This window comes from Dasypus novemcinctus, chromosome 4 (genome assembly GCF_030445035.2).
Source record: "Dasypus novemcinctus isolate mDasNov1 chromosome 4, mDasNov1.1.hap2, whole genome shotgun sequence".
Classification (NCBI taxonomy): domain Eukaryota; kingdom Metazoa; phylum Chordata; class Mammalia; order Cingulata; family Dasypodidae; genus Dasypus; species Dasypus novemcinctus.
In genome coordinates, this window is record NC_080676.1 from 31,881,086 (window position 1) to 31,899,925 (window position 18,840).

Genomic DNA, 18,840 nt, shown 5'->3' on the forward strand with positions numbered 1-18,840 from the left:
TGTAAGCCAATAAATTCCTGTTATTAAGCCAACCCATTTTACTGGTATCTGTTTTTGCAGCTGGGAAACTAAAACAAATATGAAAAGAACCTTGTCCCTTTACCTCTCACTCTTGGTATCCTGCTATCCCCTCGTTGTTCCCTCTTACTGCTTCTCAAGAACTTCATTTTTCACTTTGCCAGAGGGTCAGTACTCAAAATCAAATCCAAAACAAAGCTTTGTGGAGGAGTGTGGGACAAAGGTATAAGAACTCTTTTGTTTCCAATGATTGGTTTTTCAGCAGAATGACAATGCTAATATTATAAGGGCCTTTAAAATTCTAAGACTGAAAAAGATCATGCCTCTCTCTATTCTCTGAGAAATTTTCATTTATGATAGAACAAAAGTCAAGAGATGTCAAATGGTTGTCATGAAGAATAGAATATTCTCCGGCATCAAAAATTCTTTTCAAAGCAAATATGTACATATGACACCTGCAAGTTTTGAATGTGCAAATATTGACTCAGTACTTGGAGGAATCCAGGTCAAACATGCTGTTTTTCTTTCTCAAGGGTTGGGCCCTATTATGACTCGGACTAAGGGTTATGCATATTTTCTTTCCCAACTGATGAATTTTCTAGAATGGGGTGGGTTCCTGCCTCTATCTCCAGAATATATAATGTCTCTGGAAAATGCTAAAGAGAATTTTATCACCTAGGGACCCCCACTGAAAATTCATATTATGATTTAAGCCCAATACCTGGTAGCACCCTTATAATTTCTTTAGTGATTTCTGTTGATGACTTAAGTCAACTGACCAAGGGATTTAATGGGAATCTCATTTGATTTTCAGTAATCTCGTTTTAGGGCTGGTGAAAAAATTTACCTCAGGAACTATTGTGGAATTAAAAACTGCTTTGGAATTAGTTCTGGGGATAATAAGAGCGAAGAAAATGTTCATAAAACCATAAACTGTAAAGCAATATACAAAGCTAGCTGTTAAATATGAGGCACACAGAAAGGTGAGTCTGTGAGTATAATGACGTCACAGCACCTCATGTTTCTACCTTTAAAGGAAAAGCAAACAAATCATGAGGCAGCCTACTTGGCACAGTGCCATTTTCATAAAAGACCATAAAGTCATCTTTGGAAAAGTTAATTACATCGAGAGGCATTTTAAAGTGTGTTGTTTTAATCTATGAGACGCGCATGGGTCTTGGCATGTGAACAGGCCTTGGTGTGAAGAAGGTTGGGGCGGAAGCGCCTCCAGCCCCAGTGGAGCTTGTCCTCCCGGATGCAGCTGGTTTCGAGCAACACCTCAACATGGCCCTTCATCCCTGCCAGGGCAAAGCTGACGGGTGAGTAAGAGTTTGGCTTGAGGCAGTGGTTTCCTTGTCCGTCTGGGTCTCGAGGGCCCCGGCTGCATGCGGTTAGGTCCGCCTTTACGTTTCTGGGCATGCGCTGTATTGAGACTCTTGGATCTGAAAGGATACTACAATGATCTCTTTGAATCAACCGTGTTCGTAAACAGCTCTGATATGTGCAGGCCTTGTATTGCTTTTGGGAACTGGCAACCACAGCAGTAAGCAGGGCAGGCGTTTTAGTTCCATTTTACAGATAGGAGTACGGGGACCCAAGAAAGGCACAGTGTGATGCCCACAGGCCCACCTCAGTTCTTACGCTCCTCAGTTCTTCAGAGATTCAGCTCTGATTGTCGATGGAAGATTTCACAGGGCTTTGGGTTCCTGGCAGGAATTCTTAAAATTGATTTCTGGGTAAGTTTTTCTTTGTAGGTGAGCTGGGCCCTGAAATTTTGGAGGTTAAAGAGAGGAATCTTGTCTCACCTATATGATGGCCCCATGTTGCCCCCTTATGGGACTTCTGATGTTTTGTAAATTCTTTACTGTATTAGTCTTTCATTAAACAGAGACAAATACAACAAGATTTATAGCATCGGCCTTTCCCAGGATTATATGTTATTCTACTGTTTTCATGTATTAAACCAATGGCTTCTGAAATTTTGTCAACTTTAAGGAAGAAATTGTGACTGATAATGGGTGAGTCTACAGAAAGCTATTCTGTGCTAATCTCTAACTATATCATAGCACTCTCACCCACATCCTCAGGGCCTTTGCACACATCTTGTTTTTTTTTTTTTAAGCATCAAATAAAATGGGGTGAGATCTCGATAGCTTACAAAGCTAAGTAAGGCAGTGCCTTTAAGTTTCATATTTGTGAAATGCTGGGGAATTTGGTTAAGTTTTTAAAAGTGGGTTTGAATTTCAGCTCTGCCACGTGTTGCCTGTGTAACCTCAGGAAAGTCTCTTAAATTCTTTGAGTCTCAGTGTCTTCCTCTGTGCAATGGGGAAAAATAATGCCATCAGTGAATCATTTGATACAAGTAGTAGTGGTGGTCCTAGGAGGAGTAATTTCCTCATTTCGTACGTGAGGAGATGTATTGAAGGAGCTCTGACCTCTGGAGGAGCATCTCTCATGCTCTAGATGCAGGGCAAATGGAGAATGTGCCATCTCCCCCCTCTTGGGTAGGCCTTCCCCTGCCATCACACCTGGCAGGAGCAGGAACTTCAGTGTTCACTTGGGCCACAGTTTGTAAGCACTTTGGGGAGTTAAATGCTGTGGGGGCTACTTCAGATGCCAGTTCCTGTCCAGTGATGTAAAGCCCATCTGCCTCTTAGGAACAGCTGGGAGGACCATACTTGGATGCCATCACTGACTGGGCAGAAGACTCAACAGGTAAATGGGAGCAGGGATAACTGGATGGGGTTGGAGAGTGGGACACTAATCAGTGCCTAATAAATGGATGGGTAGGAGGCTCAGAGAAGCCTCTGCCCTTTGTCCCAAAGTCTCAACCTTAGCATGAGGCCTTCTCTGACCAGACAACCCCTCCTGGGCTGCATCTGTCACCTCTGACAGCATTTGGAAACTGTAGCATTAAAGTTAGTGGCTCAGTCATTCCTACCACAAACATGAGTTGGGGAGCTTTCTATCTGCAGGGCGGAGTTCATGAGTCAGGGAGTCTTGGAACTGTTCGTGTTGTTCACGAGTTGTTTCCTTTGCATTAGTCTTACCTTAACTAAATAGATTGTTAACTTCTCTGAGATAAGAGACACTGCGTCATTCTTCTGTTTTCCACTCAGTGGGTAATTTAGTTGAGCCCAGTATATGTTCAGTTGAATTTATTCAATAAAATGCAAAGACAGAGAATTAATGAAGAAGGCAAAGGAAAATACTTTGAAACAGAATTTGAATAAGTTGGAAGTCAATTGGAGTAGAAAAAGAAAATAACAGCCTTGAAATGCTGAAAGAAATTATTTTATGGGCCTATTTGACAGAAGGAAGAAACTAAAATATATCCTGAGGACCATGCTAACTTCTGTGTTTTTAAAATACTCTAAATATATTGCTATTTGCTTGATTAACAACAAAGAAGAAGCAAATCTCTGAGATACTTTGTATAGGTATATTACTAAAGCTATATTTTTGTGTCTGACTTAACATTGCTAAAAATAGCCAAAATTTCTATCATTGTAACATTTATCTAAAGCCTAAGAATAGATACAAAGATTTTTATTCCTTCTAGATGCTAGGAATATTCTCAGATCTTGGCAGCTCTGCAGCAAGCACAGGATGGTTCTTGGATGGCAGGTGTCCCTGGATGGAGTCCAGGCTGCAGTTGGCCGAGGTTTCACATTTTCACCTGCGGTGCTGGCGTGAGGGCTTCCACCACTGTTTTTGCGGTTGTTTCTACAGGAAGGCCAAGGTTGGGTAAAGGTCGGGGCTGGCACAGAAATGATGTCAGAAGCTGCAAGACATAGGGTTGCTTTTACAAACATGCATGCATTTAATCTAGCAGCCTCTCACCTGTAGTATCCCTCAACCTATCTTGGAAATTGTAGCACTCATTGACTCTCAACCGGAGGCGATTTTGCCTCCCAGGGGACATTTAGCAATGCCAGGAGATATTTCTGATTGCCAAAATTGCCGGAGGCAATGCTGCTGGCATCAGTCGATAGAGACCAGGCATGCTGCTAAACATCCTACAACGCACAGGACCGCTCCCCCTAACAAAGAATTATCCGGTCCAAAATGTCATTAGTGCCAAGGTTGAGAGAAACCCCATTTTATATTTCAAGAAATCCAGCTCTTTGCTCAGCAGGTCACTTGACATCCTACTACTCAAAGTGTGCCTCCAGACTTCATCAGCCTCATGTAGGGGCTTGTGAGAAATGCAGACGCTCAGGACCCCGTTCCACACACACTGTGTCAAGATCTGCGTTTTAAGATCCCTAGGTGAACACAGACAGACATTTGCACACTGATATTCGTAGTGGCATTATTCACAATTGCCAAAATATGGACACAACCCAAGTGTCCATCAACCCATGAACTGATAAACAAAATGTGGTATATACGTACGATGGAATGTTATTCAGCTATAAGAGGAAATGACAACATGGATGAACCTTAAGGACATTATGTTGAGTGAAATGACCCAGATACAAAAGGACAAATATTGTGTGATCTCACTAATAAGAGCTAATTATAATAGGCAAACCTGGAGTTAAAATTTCGAGTATAGGTACCAGGAGATGGAATGAGGGTAGAGAATGGGGAGCTGATGCTTAATCTGTGCAAAATATTTAATTAGATTGATTGTAAATGTTTGAAAATGGATAGAGGCATTGGTAGCAAATTACTGTAAGTGTAATTAACAGCACTTAATTATGTGTGTGATTGAGGTTGACACGGTTGTGTATGTCACTAGAAGGAGAGCTAGAGGATAAAACATGGGATTGCACAACATAGTGAACCCTGTTGTGGACAATTACTGTGGTTAATAGTACAAATATAAGAATGTTCTTTCATGAACTATAACAAATGTATGACACTATTACAAGGTATTAATAATAGGGTGATCTATTTGAAAAAATACAGCTAATGCAAACCATAACTATAGTTAACAGTAATATTTTAGTATTATTTCATTAATTGTAACAAAGGTACCTCACCAATGTTAAATGTCAATAATATGGGATATAAAGTGTATGAGGTTTTGCTTTTTGGAGCAATGAAAATGTTTTAAAACTGATTGTGGTGATGAATGCACAACTCTGTGATTATATTGAGAGCCATTGATTGTACACTTTGGATAGATTGTATGGTATGTGAATATATCTCAATAAAACTGCTTAAAAAAAGATCCCTATGTGACCTATATGCACATTCAGTTTTGAGAAATATTGAGTAATGTTCTCTAAGCATTAGAGTGCAAGACAGTGTGACAAATGCTTCAGAGGCACCAAGTAGAGACTTAGAACTTTTAAATTTACAAAAACTCACTTGTTCACCATCTGTATTTTTTCATTTTCAATAAAATATCTTCCACTTTTTTGCTCCTTCTACCCCTTTCTCTTCTAGTTACTCTGTTTCATCAAAGCTGCATCCATTTGTCTTCATTCCACACGTGTCCATTGCTTTCCTCGATCTTTACTTTTGAATCACTCTTGATACCAAAAGGAGAAGAATGGGCAGACACTTATCTCTTTAATTAAAGTAAATTGTCCTAGAGGGAAAAGTGGGTAGAATCTAGAAGAGCCATACTCTCTGAAACCTGATAAAACAAAATTAAATTCAACCTTTCTGCTCCGAGCCTTTGGTGGTAAGATATTAAAAAGGAAGGCAATAAAGCTCATCCAGTACTAATTTAATCAGAAGCCTGTTCAGTCAGTCTCTTTGATATACCTTTTGTCAACCTAGCTTTAGGTTTTGAATAGGCAATCTAAAACTCTCGAAATTTACTAAATTGACTTATCAGGAAATTTCTGCTGAAACTAGGTATAATAATAGAACTGATTAAAAATAAAGTTTAGTCTGTGCACCATGCCAACATACCATAAAATTTTGGAGTCTTTTAGATATCTTATTTAGAAATTTTGTCTCTTTTATTAAATGTTTGCTGGTGTCCAGTTTGTCATCATTAACTCTCTTTTTCTCTACGTAAAGGAAAAACTAAAATTTTAAATAAAGGAAATTTCAGTTCAATTTGATAAACGTTTACTGAGCATCTACTGTTTACAAGAAGCCGGAATAAGAATTGTGGAAGATTAAAAGTAATTAAGATATAATCTTTGCCTTAGTTTATACCTGGTATGTGCATGTGTGTGGGGAGGAGGGAAATAAGCATTGAGAAGTTAATTAACGGTAAGTCTGTCAGTACCTTTGTCAACAAAGAGCTATGGGAGGTTGTTGAGAAATATTTATACCTAATATTTCTTTCTTATACAAAAGCGCATTTTGAAATAAAAAGAAAATGACTTATGAAGTTCCTGTTCCTTAAAAGCTGTGGTTTACGCAACGATTTTCCTTCCTGGTTAATAATTACAATACGCTTCATGGTGTCCGCGGTACCCAACTGGGAAAGACAGACATGGAATCCAGTACGTGCGTCGGGGTTACCCTGCTCCCTCCAGAGCTGCACCAGGGATCCACAGTGGGAGTGTGGACTGAAAAAGGGGCAAGGGAGAGGCTGGACAAGGTGCCACAAAGTTTCCCCACCATTTTTAGCTGCCTTTTGCTTGAATAGATGCTCACCCAGTTATGGCAACTCTTCTAAAAATATTTTTGTATTTTTATTTTTTAAAATTTTTATTTATTTCTTTTTTTAAGTACCAGGGACCAGGAATGAGCCCAGGACTTCCTATGTGGGAAGCCGACGCTCAACCACTGAGCCATATTGGCTTCCCTGATTTGTTTTTGTTTTTTTTTTAACGTTTGTTTTGTTTGTTGGGTTATTTCATTTTTGTTTTTTTTTTCAGGAGGCACCAGGAACCAAACCCAGGACGTCCCATGTGGGAGGTGGGTGTGCAACCGCTTGCGCCACATCTGCTTCCTCCTGCGACTCTTTTAACTGTTTCCAGAGCTTTGGGAAAGACAGATCTGACACTTTGTGCTTGTTTGTAAACAGGGGCATTTTGGGGACATTGGAATTGTCCTGCCTGACATTGTAATGATGAATACAGGCCATTATCTATTTTGTCATAACCTACAAATTGTGTGGGAAAGAGTGTAAACTATAATGTAAACCACAGTCCATGGTTAGTAGCAATTCTTCAATATGTGTTCATCAATTGTAACAAATGTACCACACGAATGAAAGGTGTTAATATGGGAAAGTATGGGAGGGCGAAGGAGTGGGGCATATGGGAATTTCCTATACTTTTTAAGGTAAAATTTATGTAATCTAAAGTTTCTTAAAAAAAAAATTTAAATTAGAAAAAATAAAACAGGCAACAGAGGAAAAAAAAATTCTTTTGGGGCCTAGAATCCTGGAACATGTCACTCCACCGCCTTGCTTGAAACTCTTGGGAAACCATCCTTGATTTCTTGATTTCTGAGAAAACCCATCCTCCCTAAAGGGCAACTGACTACCCCACATTAAGCTTCTGAGCCTAAGTTGGTCTGAGTGGGTTATAGAAGAGAGCTGAGAAAATTGTATTCTGGTGTTGTAAGACTGAAATACCTATTTTGTGTGTAAATAAACTCTGCCCACAGAACCATCTGTCCTTTGGAAAAAAGGAAGAATGTTCTTTCATGATTCTGGTTGAGAATGAATGGATAGAATTTCTGAGAAGTAATATACAAAATGTTGTCAATAAAGTGAAAGGAAAAAGTGAGATATATGAAAGTTTGTCCCATTGTGGAAATAAATTTTCGTATGCCCTGCCTAGTGCTTTCCACGTAGCATTTCTTGAACAAATAATAGAAACACATTTCTGTATAGCATGCAAGAACATCTGTCTCCTCAAACCAACATTTCATAGCCTACCTAACACCCAGATTTCTCACTCTTTCCCACTAAGTCATGCAGTCTTTTGATTACATTGATTAAGCACCTGCATGGTTTGGTGTGTTTTGCCAAAAATAAAAATATCTGGGGTTAGAGTTGCCAGATAAAATAAAGGATGTCCAATCCCCTTTGAATTTCAGATAAACAACAAATAATTTTGTAGCAATTATTTCATGGTTCATTCTAACTCTGACATTCGATTCTTTATCTTCTAGGAATGATACACGTCAATTCACTCACTCAGCAAATACTCACTGAGCAGCTCCTTTGTGAGCTGTGTTCTAGGTGTGGGGACCAAAACTGAAAAGTTCCCTGTCCTCATGGAGGAGGCAAGTGAAACAAGTAAACAAATAAATACATTATAAAATTTCAAGGGTGATAAGGGCATTGAAAAACAATCAAGTGAAATAAAGGAAAGAGAATGATAAGATGGTGAAAGCAAAGAGGACAGGGGAATGTGTCTTTAAGTCACTGTTCAGGGACGAGGTCCCTGAGATGGTGACATTTCAGCAGAGACCAGAATGATGTGAAAATGGAAATCATATAGAAAACTGGGGTTAGACTATGCAATCAGAGGGAATAGCAAGTCATAACGATAGCTAATAACATTTTTAAAAATTAAAAAAGTATAATTAATTTTTAGAAGTGAAATTTTTTGCCTTTTCCTGGCAATTATTTTCTCATTGTTTGTTTTCTGCATCTCATTAGTCAGGATGACTATGAAGAAAATGGTTAGCAGGGCTTCTCTGCTACCATAAGAGATGGTATGGGCAAAATCCTGCTTGTTCTTGTGGGAAGGTTTTGATGGGAGGGCAAATGCAGGTGGTGTCTTCTAAAGCAGCCTTTATCAACCCATTGGGTCCCTCCATGTAAAGCCTGCACTCAGAGGTGTACCACGTTCTGTACAATGGTGAGCCAAGTAATCAGGCTGACAGTTTAACTCAGACATGCTATTGGCTTTAATACATAAACAACTTCTCAAAGACACATTTCCCAATAAAATACAAAATAAAAGACCAAGGGCTAACAGTGACCTTTTTAAAAAAAATAAAAAGCTGCTTGGCTATGTGATGTGCTCTTTGGGCTAATCCCGACCTTTTGCATTAGATTCCATCCCCTTTGCCTACTCAAGGGCATTGCTTTGGAAAGTCACCCCTCGTTCTTGCAACCTCTGATTTTTCCTCTCTACTGCTATCAATGTAAAATCAATGCTATCATTTCTCCCATCTTTTGAAAAACCCTTTCTTGTCCTCATATTACCTTCCAGCTACTGTGCTTCACTTCTAGGTCCCTTTATATAAGAGTTCCAAGAAATAATTGCTATCTCCAGCACCACTCTTTATGTCTATAATCCTCTTTGATCAGGCTTTGGCTCCACACTCTATTAACGCTGACCTTGTCAAGGTCAATATGATCTCCACCCTGCCAACTTCAATGGCCACTTGCTGCGCTCATCTTCCTTGACCTACTTGCAGCTTTTGAGGATGGTCTGCTTTTTCCTCGCAGCAATTAGCTTCTGGACACCTCATTCTTGATTTTCCTCCTATCCTGCTTCACACTCTTTCTCAGCTTCTTTGCTGGTGTTGCCTCACCTGACTTCTAATCAGTGGATGTTCCAGGGCTCAGTGTTCAGATCTCTTTTCTTCTCTTTCTATACTTGTTCTCTTTTTCAAAATCTCATTGCATTTCTACACCAATATCTCCACGAATTAACATTTCCACCCTGGACTTCTTCTTTGAACTCCAGTCTCAAGTGTGCAGCGGCCTATTGAGTATCTCATGGGCACCTCAGATGTCTCTGCTCCCAAACGCTTTGCTCTGTTGCTATCACCCTGGTCCAATCACCATACTTTCTGACCTAGTTAATTGTAGTAGCTTCCTAACTGGTCACTCTGTTTCTAACTTTGTCCCTCTACAGGTTGTTCTCAAAATAGTAGAGTAATCCTTTCTGTGCATGTAAGATCATCTTCTGCCTGTGCAGAACCCCAACTTCTCTCCATCACTTTCAGAGTAAAAGCTCAAGTCCTTGTACTGGGTCCCCTTGCTGGCCTCCTGTTGTTTCTTTATCCATTCTCCCCAAACTTGCTCCTCTCGGCCCCACTGGCTTCATTGCTGTATTTCACCCAAGGGATCCACTCCCACTGCAGGGTCTTAGCACTTGATGTTTCCTTGTTGCCTGGAGTTATCTTTTCACAGATATCCCGCAGTTCCTTAAGCTCTGTCCTCAGATGCCACCTTGTCAGTGAAGGCTCTCCTGGCCAAGTAGTAGTGGTGGCAAGAAACAAGGAGTAATTTCCTCTCTTTAAAGAAGCATGCCCCACTGCCACATGTTAAGCTAGCTATCTTCCCAGCTTTATTTTCCTCCTCAGCACCTATTACCTTCTAATGTGTATATAAAGCATATATAATTGTTTATCCCTTAGGCCCCAGCCCACTAGCATGTAAACTCCTTGAGGTTGGGATTCCTGTTTTCTTCACCACTGTATCCCCAACACCTAGAAGAATGCCCTGAAAATGTGGATCATGAGGGCAGTGGTTGTAGCTCAGTTGAGCGCCTGCCTCCCATGTATGAGGTCCTGGGTTAAATCCCTGGTACCTCCTTAAAAAATGTGAATGATGAGTAAATATTTATTGAATAAAAAAGAAATCAATATTATCTTGTAGCACATGATCAGCCAATGGGACAAAATATTTGGAATTAAGAATAATCTGGTTGCCATTCATCAAGAGGTTTTTAAGGAGTCAGTAGCTTTTCCTTAGTTTAGGTTAATGGTTTTTGAAGTTTCAGTTATAAATTGTTTTTAGGCAACATATTGTAAGTAATGATAATTTAAATAAATTGATATAATAATTCATGCTAATGATAAAGGCTATTCTTGGTTTTCATTCTAAGCATTATTGAAATTACATTTAGACATTTTCATGTGTTGAAACAAATTAAATAGAAAATTTATGACAATGTTATTTATTATATGATAATGTGTTACATACATAATGAAGTATTTATAATGCTTTACTATTTGCAAAGATTTTTCTTATGAAAATAAATTGAGCAGAGCTGTGGCAAAGGCCAGAGAATAATAGATGAGCTAATATTGCCCTCTAGTGGAAAAACTGAGATATGCACTATTGCAATCTGGGTAGTCTTATTAAGACTCCATTCCTTTAGTCTAGTCTAGGGATGCCTAGGAATTGGACATCTCCAATTTATCATATGATCTTATAGTGTTCCATTAATTTTTAAAATTTAGTATTTAAAATGTGAATCATTAAAGTACATGTAAAAGTAATATCCAAAAAAGGCATATAACCCATCAACTTTTTGTTTTTTCATTTTTTATTTATTGAAATATATCACTCATACATAAACATAGATAAACAATAAGTGTATAGTAATAGTTGTTAACTTACAAAACAAACACACATAACATCATACAGGGCTCTTATACCTCACCTGACCACCAATACCTTGCATTGTTGTGAAACATTTTTAATTAATGATGAAAGAGCATCCTCAAAATACTACTACTAACCAAAGTACCTTACACGTGGTGTATTTCCTCCTAACCTACCTTATTATTATTATTGTTATTATTATTATTTTTATATCATTTAAACATGAACATATGTAAGCAATAATTGTATAGTAAAAATTGTGAACTTACAAGGCATATATGCATAAGAGGTATCCCATATACCAACCCACCACCAAACCTTACATTGTTGTGAGATATTTGCTACAAATTATGAAAGAATATCATCAAAATCTTACTGCTAATTATAGTGTGTTTCTTACATTTGGTGTGTTTTCCCCTCAACTCATCATTTTAAAAAAATATATTTTTATTAGAGAAGTGAACTTATAAAACAATCATGCACATGTGCAGAATTCCCATACAACACCTTTCCATCAACACACCACACCATGGTGGAACATTTGTTACAGATTATGAGATAATATCATCAGACTATTACCCCGGCTGTGGCCCATAGTATACATTTGGCACACTTTTTCCATAGGTCCCCATTATCAACACAGTACATCTTTGGTATAGATGCATGAATATTATAGTATTGTTCTTAACCATAGTCCATAGGTCACTCCAGTTGCATTTTTCCTATGCTTCTCCACAATCCCACCACGCTGCAATAGTGCGTGCATTGGCTCTAGCTCACAAAGGACACTTGCATCTGTACCATCAACCACAATTCTCATTCACCTCTGGGTTTACTGTGTTATTCAGTCCCTAGATTATTCTCTAACTCTCTTTCAATTGGCATTCACATCCCTAGACTACATTTCCCAGCCACATTCCCATTTATAAAACTCATTATTATGTGTTACCATCAAGTCTATACATTTCCACATGTTTACAGTAAAGTTAATTAAAACTTCTCCATACATTAAGCATCAGTGGTCCATCTCATCCTCCTCTTGTCTCCATTAAGAATCCACTACCTACCACCAGGTCTTGAAGATGTTTTCCTATATTTTCTTCTAGAAGCTTTATGATCTTGCTTTTGTATTTAGTTTTTAAAATTCATTTTGAGTTAATTTTAGTATAAGGTGTGAAATAGGGGTCCTCTTTCTTTCTTTTGGCTATGGATATCCAGTTCTCCCAGCATCATTGGTTGAATGGACTGTTCTGCCAAGAGAGATGGGTTTCACAGGCTAGTCAAAAATCACCTTATCATAGACACAGGGTATGTTTCTGAACCATCAGTCTGATTCCATTGGTCTATGTGTCTGTCTCTGTGCCAGTACCATGCTGTTTTGACCACTGTAGCTAGGTAATATGATTTAAGCTCCAGAAGTGAGAGTCCTCCAACTTTGCTTTTCTTTTTTAAGATGTTTCTGGCTATTTGGGACCCCTTACCCTTCCAAATAAATTTGATAATCATATTTTCCATTTATTTATAAAATGCTGGTGGAATTTTTATTGGGATTGCTTTGAATCTGTATATTTTTTGTGTAGAATTGACATCTTTTTAAAAAAATGTTTATTTATTTTTAAAATATACAAAGATCACACAAAATGTTACATTAAAAAAATATAAGAAGTTCCCATGTGCCCCACCTCCCCACACCATCTTAGTGATAATTAGTCTTCCAATCCGTGAGCATAGAATGTTCTTCCAATTATTTAGGTCTTTCTTGATTTCTTTTAACAATGCATTGTAGTTTTCTGAATACAAGTGCTTTACATCATTGATTAAGTTTATTCCTAAGTATTTTATTCTTTTAGTCACTATTGTAAATGGAATTTTTTTTCCTGACTTCCTCCTCAGATTGTACATTGCTAGTGTCTCTTAAAGTCTATTTCATCTGATATACATATAGCTATTCTGGCTTTTTTTTTTTTTTTTTTTGGTTACTGCACGCATGGAATATTTTTTTCCAGCATTTAACTTTCAGTCTGTTGTTAGCCTTGGGTCTAAGTTAAGCCTCTTGCAGACAGCATTTAGGTGGCTGATATTTTCTAATCCATTCTGCCAGTTTGTCTTTTTTTAAAAAATATTTTTTAAATTTTTAAAAAAGATACTTAGCTGACACAAAATAATACACAAAAAATCATAAGGGATTCCCATATGTCCCGCTCCCCACCCCTCCCACCCCTCCCCACTTTAACAACTTCTTTCATTTGTATGGTACATTCATCGCAATTGATGAATAAATTTTGGAGCATTGCCACTAAGCATGGATTATAATTGACATAGTAGTTTACACTCTGTCCCACTGCATTCTGTAGGTGATGGCAGAATATATAATGGCTTGTATCTGTCGTTGCAATGTCATTCAGGACAATTCCAAGTCCCAAAAGTACCCCCATGTTACACCTCTTTTTTCCTCTTCATGCCTTCAGCACCTCCAGTGGCCACTGTCTCCACATCAATGATATAATTTCTTTCGTTGCTAGAATCACAGTAAGTCTATAGTAGAATACCAGTAAGTCTACTCTAGTCTGCCATTCATTTCCCAATCCTGAAGATTCTGGGATGGTGATGCCCACTCCACCTCTAATTGACAGAGGACCTCAATCCCATATGGCTGATTGATGGGATTCTCTTGCTTGCAGTTGTAAACTCTTTTGGTTCTTTGGTATGGTGGTTGTCCATCCTCACCTCCTTGTTAGTTGTCCTGGGTGAGTCCAATGAACTGGAGAGTAGATGTTGCATCTCCGCTGAGGCTCAGGACCCAGCTGACACATGGACAGCCCAAAGATTCAAGTCTCTTGGATGTATACCTACCAACTCCAGCATCAACTATAGGTTCAAATGGAAGGGACAGAAGAGGCACATGTAGAGAAGTCACAGCTGAGTCCAACTCTGTCAAACTCAGGAGCACAAACTCCAAAGTAGGGCCCACTAGCAGGCACAAAACTCCAGAGCTATCTGGCATGGCCACAGGACCTGAGTATCTCCAGAGCTCTCAGGAGCCCCACTACTTGGGGTAGTATCTACTTTGACAGTCAATGAGATCCTGCTGAGATGTGCATAAGCGTTACCTCTGAGATGACCTCCCAACTCACTTTGAAGTCTCTTAGCCATATAAACTCATTTGTCTTTACCTTTTCCCCCTTTCATTCAAGGTCTTTTTCCAGTTGCATTGCTAGCTGGTGCTTGGTAGTAATCTCGGTGCCAGGGAGGCTCATCCCTTGGAGTCATGTCCCATGCTGGGGGCAAGGTAATGCATTTATTTGCTGAGTTTGGCTTAGAAAGAGGCCACATTTGAGGCTCTCAGGAGGTAACTCTTAGGTACCCTATATTACTAGACTAAGTTGCAATTTCAAGAGCAAAGCTTCATAAGCATGATAGTCAATATCAAGGGCGCATCAATGGACCATCCTTCTTCACTAGTCATGGCCCTGCATTTGGGGTATTGTTTTTGTCCTATTAGAGAGTGTTGCAGAGCTCCCCAGATTGGGAACTCAATATTCTTTTGGTTATTATGTGAATCTCCACCCACTGTGACAATGCCCATGAATATTTGAACACATTTATATATCTTATATGTATGCCCGGGTGAACTTCCTCCCATATATCCCCCATCACTGACACCTCACACCAATGATCCTCCCTTGCCACAACTGTAACCCTTCTGTGGTCCAAAACTTCTTCAAAAATGAAGTCAAGAATATCACAAAATACAATTAATAGGAAAATGAAATAATAACGATAGGTTTAAACACAATAGATAAAATACATAATAATTTAGAAAAGCTAAAAATAAATAAAATTTAAAAGTTGGGATATTAAAAAATAATGAAAAATATTTAAGAAAAACTTTTTGACATTTTGTCTTTCATCACTGTAATAACTGTACAGTGACATTTTTTTCCCCCCATTTCTTCCCCAGTGTCTGACCTTTTTTCATTTTGTCTTAAAAGAAGTTTTAGGTCACAGTAAAGTCACATAAAGAACACAGGGAACTCCCATATACCCATCATCCTCCCCATTTTCCCCCTTTCCATACCAATAATCTCTCTATATGTGGATGGTACATATGTTAAAATTGATGTACAAGTATTGAAATATAGACACTAACCATGGACAATGGTTTACATTATGGTCTACACTCTAGACAATACACTTTCATAAATTTTTAAAATTAAATTCAACATGGCCTTTATCCATCATTGCAAGATCATGCAAAACACTTAAAAATATGGAACACTTCACAAATTTTGCATGTTATCTTTGCACAGGGGCCATGCTAATCTTCTCTGTATCATTCCAATTTTAGTATATGTGCTGCCAAAGTGAACACAGTTTTTGTTTCTTTTGATTAGGGAATTTAATCCATTAACATTCAATGTTATTTCTGTAAAGGCTGTTCTTATTTCACCCATTTTGACCTTTGGATTTTATTTGTCATATTTTATTTTCACCACTCTTTTGGACTTTTAGTTATATTTACTGATATAATCTTCATTTCTAGACTCTCTTCCAAGCCTTTCTCTCCTGTCTTTTCTTTTAATACTGTAGCACTCTCTGTAGCATTTCCTGCAAGGCCAGTCTCTAGGTTACAAACTCTCCCAGTTTCTGTTTATCTGTGAATATTCTAAACTCACCCTTATTTTTGAAAGGTAGCCTTGCCAGATATTAGATTCTTGGCTGGAGTTTTTCTCTTGCAGTATCTTAGATATTTCATATCACTGTCTTCTTACCTCCATGGTTTCTGATGAGAAATTGGCACTTAATCTTATTGGGTATCCCTTATATGTTATGCATTGCTTTTCTCTTGCTGCTCTCAGAATTCTCTCTTTGTCTTTGGCAATTGACATTATGATTAGTATGTTTCTTGGAACTGGTTCATTCCACTTTTTTTGGATGGGAGTATGTTGTGCTTCTTGGACATGATATCTATGACCTTCAATAGGGTTGGGAAATTTTTGATCGCTATTTCTTCAAATATTCTTTCTGCCCCCTTTCCCTTCTCTTCTCCTTCTGGGACACCCATACACATGTGTTTTGCATGTCTCTTGCTGTTGTTTATTTCCCTGAGACCTTGTCCAATTTTTTCTATTCTTTTCTTCATCTGTTCTTTTGTATGTTCACTTTCATAGGCCATTTCTTTAAGCTCACCCCTCCTTTCTTCTGCCTCCTCAAATCTGCTGTTATATTATTCCAATGTGTTTTTAATTTAATTTATTGTACCTTTTTTTCCCATAAGATCTGCTTTTTCCTATGTATGCATTCAAATTCTTCTTTGTGCTCATCCAAATGTCTTCTTAATATCCTTGATCTCTTTAGTAAATCTCATTGAGTTTACTAAGGAGATGTTTTTGAACATCTATGATTAGTTGTCTCATCTCCTTTATCTGGAGGCTTATCTTGTTCCTTTGACTGGGCCATATCTTCCTGTTTCTTGGTATGGATTATGATTTTTTGTTGGTATCTTGGCATCTGGATTCCTAGATGGATGTATTCTGAGTGGAGTTCCTCTTATTTAGGGCTTTCTTGCTCTTTCTCCCTCGCTGGTTGTATAGTGGGAGCCAAGGATATAGTTTGTGCTATGAGCTGTGGAGGTTCAAGCTGACCTCATTACCCCAGGGACCAATGAAGCTTCTCCTACCTTTCTCCTTTGCCAGGGGTAGGAACAGAGTCACAGCTGTGTGGAATAATCCAAGTCATGCAGGCCTAAACTGTAGTTGCCCAGAGAGACTGATGAAGCCTCATACTCCTTTCTCCCTGCAGGTGGGGGCATCAATCTATACCATGCAAGACAAAAATGACCACAGTTGCCCTGGTAGATTTCTAACTATTCAGTTTGTGCCAGCTGAATGTACCTGCAGTTACCTGGATAGGCTGGTGCTGGGCCCACCAGCTTCCTTCCTGCCAGAGGTGGGGCTGGAGACTGGGCTAGGGCCACAGTCCAATCTGTGTGGAAAGAAGCCAGTCTGGTCTCTACTGCACTGTGATTTTCAATCAGCCAGCCTTCCTCTTATGCCAGGGGGTGGGGATGGGGAGTTAAAATGATGGCTATCAGCCTCTTTCTTACTTGGTTAGGTTCATACTTTGGCTATACTTAGGGTTATACTTTAGCCAACCAAATTTACTAATGAGTAGTTGAAGTCGGTGCTCAACCTTCCCTTCCTTCCCTGTTTGTGGGAAATGGAGCTTCCTGCTCCAACCTTGGGATAGTTCTCAAGGCTGCTTGTGCTGCCAGTGGACGATGGGCACTGGCCTTCATGGCATGGAGGGTTGTACTCATGAATCTTATCTGCAGATGGGCAGTTTCTTCTTTCCATTTTTCAAGGATGTTGCAGGATGTTCTTCTGGTCTCCTGGAGCTCCCCATACAGGTGCTTTAGATAGCTCTGGATAATTACTTACTGCCCTGTAGCATGAGCTTACTCATGGGACTCCTTACTTCGCTCCATCTGCTGATTGTCCATCAACTATATGGCAATCAAAAACCATAAATCAAGGAAAGATTGGTATATATTTTTTGTCTATAAAATCAGTAGAATATTTTTAAAAAACTGAAGGTATAAGGAAAGAAGGATTTCTATTGTCATCAGGAGCATGGATTGGGACTGGACTCTTCACTTTAGTATTTTGGGTTTTATTGGACATTTTTGTGAGTATTTGTATTTTTTTTTTCTGAGTAGAGGTATGTATTTCATTAAATTCTCAAAGGGATCCATTCTTCCAAACATTAAGAGAAAAAGTTTAAATTATTTATGGAGTGTAATTTGGCAATTTGTGCAAAAATGTACATGGGTACATGTATGCCAGCATTGTTTTGAGTGGGGAACAACTACAAACCACCTAAATTTTCAACAATAGGGGAGTTAAAATAAATCACATTTCAGCCATTTGGTGGAGTCATTATAACTATTAGCAGTTGTGCTGTATAAATATTAATGATGTAACAAATGTTTACCATATATGATGAGGTAAAGAAAACATTTCACCATTTAGGATATGTGGTGTGATCCTAGTTTATTAAAACATTAATACATGATGTGCACAGGAAAAGACCTGCATGTAGATATGCTGAAGTGCCAGTGCTAGTTATATATGCCTCATGGGATTACAGATAATGATATGCTTTGTGTTTGTCTTTATTTAAAAAAAAACTACTGTGCACATACATAAAAAGTATAAATATCATAGAAAGAGGAATTATTAATTTTCTATCTATTAAAAGATTTGATATTGGCCATTCTATAATTTTTAATAACCAATTGAACTAATTAGTTACAAATTTATGAAAGCACTTTAAAGGATAGAACAATAATCATATAATAATCTACAAACTGCTTCTCTATGCAGGAAGAGCTTCTCATTATTTAAACGCAATTTAAAATCTGTAATCTTTCAAACAAATAGTAAATTCTGGGTTATTTAGCACTTTTGCAAGACATTAGATAGAGCCTTTGTACTTTCTTAAGTCCTTTCTGGAAAAAGTCAAGGGAAGATTAAAATATAAGATAAATAAAATAAAATAGCTTTAGCAATGGTAAATAGGTCACATATTTAAAATAT

At 38.3% G+C, this 18,840-nt stretch overlaps 1 long non-coding RNA gene and 1 other non-coding gene across 2 annotated transcripts; one reads left to right on the plus strand and one right to left on the minus strand.

The window, feature by feature from the left end:
• The first annotated feature begins 1,200 nt into the window (after positions 1–1,200).
• LOC139438814 (uncharacterized) lies at positions 1,201–5,183 on the plus strand. Its single transcript, XR_011648540.1, has 3 exons — positions 1,201–1,337; positions 2,676–2,733; positions 3,581–5,183. It is a non-coding gene; the product is annotated as an uncharacterized lncRNA (long non-coding RNA).
• A 10,323-nt stretch (positions 5,184–15,506) lies between these two features.
• On the minus strand, positions 15,507–15,614 carry LOC111765082 (U6 spliceosomal RNA). Its single transcript, XR_002797524.1, has one exon. It is a non-coding gene; the product is annotated as a U6 spliceosomal RNA (small nuclear RNA).
• Between the last annotated feature and the right edge of the window lie 3,226 nt (positions 15,615–18,840).